Here is a 4,520-nt window from a genome sequence, read left to right on the forward strand (position 1 = left end):
AGAACTGTGGTCCTTCCTCGGCTAGTGCTTGCAACACATTACCTCTAGCGCCACCTCGCCGGCCCCATCTCCTTATATTATAAGAGAATTAGGCTTTGTATATACACTATTTGCCGGCGTATAAGAACTGGGCGTATTAGACGACCCCCTAATTTTGCAGTTAAAACATAGGTTTAGGCCTATATTCGCTGTATCAGACAGAACGTTCCTGTGCTGCAACTGTATGTACCACAGTGAGCCAATCACAACAAGCAAAGGTTCAAAGGTTATACTGTCATAGACTTCCTCCCTGACTCTGGCCAATCTGAGCAGGCTTTTTACAGTATAGATTCGGGTCCAGAACACTGTCTAATTTGCATGCATCAAAAGCCTGCTTGGATTGGCTGAGTTAGAGAGGCAGTCCGAGCAGCCTGGCAGTGATTGGTGCAGGATCGAGTTGGAAAATTCGTTTTGTAGCAATATACAGACAATTTTCCTTTAGCGGCATATTGAAACATTTTTCGGGATATACTTGGTGTATAAGATGACCACGACTTTCGGTTGACTTTTTTTTTTTTTTTTGTTTCAGAAATCTTATACGCTGGAAAATACAGTATAAAGATAATAAGGGCCGGGCGGTGGCGCTGGAGGTAAGGTGCTTGCCTTGCCTGCGCTAGCCTAGGATGGACCGTGGTTCGATCCCCTGGCATCCCATATGGTCCCCCAAGAAGCCAGGAGCAACTTCTGAGCGCATAGCCAGGAGTAACCCCTGAGCGTCACAGGGTGTGACCCCAAAACAAAACAAAAAGATAATAAAAATATGTTACATATTCATTTGATTATACAAATTTAATGATTATATGATAGTTTATATCTTAATTTTTTTGCTTGCCAGATTATCTTGAATATTTGATTTTTCAATTTGGTTGTATTTAGACCTGTTTTTAAATGTTCATAAAATCATTATACTATTTTCTAAATTTTTAATTATTTAATTTTAACTTATATATTTTTAATCTCTGGTACTCAGTTTTTCTTCTTCTTCTTCTTCTTCTTCTTCTTCTTCTTCTTCTTCTTCTTCTTCTTCTTCTTCTTCTTCTTCTTCTTCTTCTTCTTCCTCCTCCTCCTCCTCCTCCTGCTCCACCTCCTCCTTTTTTTGGGGGGGCAACACCCAGTGATGCTCAACTGATGCATTCAAGGTAAACACCCTACCTCTGCACCATAGCTCTGGCTTCATGGTACTCAGTTTTATAATATAAAAGCATTTAAGCTATTCTTCATCCTGTGTGTGTGTATGTACCAACACATGTGTGGTAAAACAAGAATGACCCTAGGAAGATATTACATGGCCAAGAGTGATCTTCAGCAACACCAGCTACACAAATATGCAATCACCAGGTATACCTACCCAAGAGAGTGAACACATTAAGGAAACATATGGGCTTTGGCTATCATAAAATCTACAAAGAGAAAATAATTTAGTTCATGTATAATAAATAGTTATTGATTTCTCAGACATTTTACATTAAGAAAAATGTTCAGCATTGTTCCTGTTTTGCTATTTTATCTATATACAGTTATATCCCAACATTTATTAAATTCTTTTTGGAATTATGTTGTTTGTTTAATGCTTATTTATTTTTAGTTAGTATTGAGGGCTTCCTCATTCTAAGGTGACAAATCTATTCACTTACTGTATTCTAGTTATTTTATATCACAATTGCTTTTTCATGTAAATCTTCAATCCATCAGAAATATGTTCTGTGGTAAGGAATGAAATATGGAATTATTTTAATTCTTTTTCCAAATGTCTAGTTTGTTGTTTTACTTATTGAATAAATTATACTTTTCTCAATGAAGTAAAATATAATTTCTACTAAGTGACATTTACAAGTATTATTGGCCTTATTTTCAAGCTATCTACTCTATAATTTTCATCTGTCTATATTTTTCTATGCTAGCACTAAAAATTTTAGGGATAGTATCTTAAAAGCATGCTAAATAAATAGTGAGCCTTTTTATTATTGTTTCATGGAATTTTTATAGCCATGTAAGTCAGGGGTCTCAAACTTGTGGCCCGCAGGCCATTTGCAGCCCTGTGTACAACATTTTGTGGCCCGCAGCCAGCCTTTAAATATCGCATTATTCGCAATTATTCGCTTATCGAATAATCGCAATAAAAATCGCATTAGTAAGAGAAAATCGCAAAAAATCGCATTAAACATTCGCATACCCCGAGCAGTTCCATTCGGGGTATGCAAATGTTTAATGTGATTTTTTGCGACTTTTTCTTACTAATGCGATTTTTTATTGTGAATATTCGGTAAGCGAATAATTGCGAATACTTTACACCTAGTGCAGACGTCATTTTTATTGCTCCTACCTGTTGTCCCTTGCATTATCAGAGACCTAAGGGAGAGAAGGGAGAGAAGTTTATTACAGAATTAGATTTTGTCATACCTTCATCATGACTTCATCAAAGCTTGCAGTGAAGAGAAAGATTGATGACGAGCACAGACAATTTCAGGAAAAGTGGGAGACACAGTATTTCTTTGTTGAGCACAGGGCCATCCCCACATGTCTTATTTGTCAGAGAAAGTTGCAGTGCACAAGGAATACAACTTGAAATGCCATTATTCAACTAAACATGCTGAGGAATGTGCAAAATATCAAGGAAATGAGAGAGCCAAGCGGGTTGCCAGTCTTAAAGCATGTCTAATGAGGCAACAAGATTTCTTCAAGAAAGCAACCAAAGAGAATGTTGCATCAGTCGAAACTAGTTACATGGTTAGTGAGATGATTGCTAAGTCAGGGAAACCATTCACAGAAGGAGAGTTTGTTAAAAAATGCATGTTACAGGCTGCAAGTATTATCTGTCTGGAAAAGAAAGGTCAGTTTAGCAAAATCAGCCTTTCTGCCAATACTGTGGCAGAGTGCATTTCTGACATGTCAAGTGACATTTATCATCAACTGTGTGAGAAAGCCAAATGTTTTGATGCATACTCAGTTGCTTTTGATGAGGGCACAGACACTGTGCAGCTCACAATTTATGTCCGTGGTGCAATTTTGAATAGACAGAGGATCTGCTCACAATAATTCCAATGCATGGACAGACCACCGCTAATGAGATATTTTGGCATCTGTCTGATGCCATTGAGAATGCAGGTTTGCTGGAATAATAACCGATGAAGTGCCATCGATGACAGGGAGGAAAAATGGACTGGTGGCACTTGTTCAAAAAACACTTGAAGAGAAGGGTGTAGAGAAGGCCATTGCTCTTCACTGCATTATCCATCAGCAGGCCCTTTGCAGTAAATGCCTGCCATGTGACAATGTGATGTCTATTGTTGTGAAATGCATCAACCAAATCAAATCCAGGGGCTTAAAGCACAGGAGGTTCTGTGCTTTTTTAGAGAAAATGGAGTCAGAATATGGAGATGGGCTCTATTTCACTGAAGTAGGTTGGCTCAGCAGGGGAAATGTCCTGAAAAGATTTTTGGAGTTAAGAGAAGAAGTGAAAGCCTTCATGGAGAAGGATGGGAATGCTGTTTATGATTTGAGTGATCACAAATGGCTCATGAAGTTATCTTTTCTTGTTGACATCACACATAAGCTGAATGTACTAAACAAGATGGGCAGCTTATCAGTGCTGCCTATGACAACATGAGAGCATTCTCCACAAAACTTTTGTTATGGAAATCCCAGCTCTTTCAGACAAATATTTGCCATTTCCCAGCATGCAAGGAACTTGTGGATGCAGGCATACCATTTAGTGGTGAGAAATATGTTGATGCTATTTTTAAGCTAGAGAAGGAATTTAATCACAGATTTGCAGACTTCAAAAAGCACAGAGCCACTTTCCAAATTTTTGTGGACCCCTTTTCCTTTGATGTGTAAGATGCCCCTCCTGTGCTTCAAATGGAGCTCATTGACCTGCAATGCAACTCTGTTCTCAAAGCCAAGTTCAGGGAGATTAGTGGAAAAGCAGACATGCATGGGCAATTTTTGAGAGAATTGCCCCCCAGCTTCTCTGAGCTTTCCCGAATGTTCAAGCATACCATGTGCCTTTTTGGTAGCACATATTTTTGTGAAAAGCTATTCTCCACATTGAACTTCAATAAGTCAAAGTACAGGTCTAGACTTAATGATGATCATCTTCAAGCCATACTGAGGGTCTCAACTGCTTCCTTTCTAAAGCCAAATGTGGTTCAGAGTTGTGAGAAGAAGAGCTGTCAAATCTCTGGCAGCAAGGAATAGGCAAAAGATGCCATGTTCAGAAGAACTGTTCATGATCTTCACTCAATGTTCTATTCATCTTCAGAAGAAATAATTAAAACTACTTATGATGGGGCCTGGAGAGATAGCATAGCACTGTTTGTCTTGCAAGCAGCCGATCCAGGACCTTAGGTAGTTGGTTCAAATCCTGGTGTCCCATATGGTTCCCCATGCCTGCCAGGAGCTATTTCTGAGCGGACAGCCAGGAGTAACCCCTGAGCACTGCCAGGAGTGGGCCAAAAACAAACAAACAAATAAACAAAAAA

The sequence above is a fragment of the Suncus etruscus genome, chromosome 13, assembly GCF_024139225.1.
Source record: "Suncus etruscus isolate mSunEtr1 chromosome 13, mSunEtr1.pri.cur, whole genome shotgun sequence".
In the NCBI taxonomy this organism is placed as follows: Eukaryota; Metazoa; Chordata; class Mammalia; order Eulipotyphla; family Soricidae; genus Suncus; species Suncus etruscus.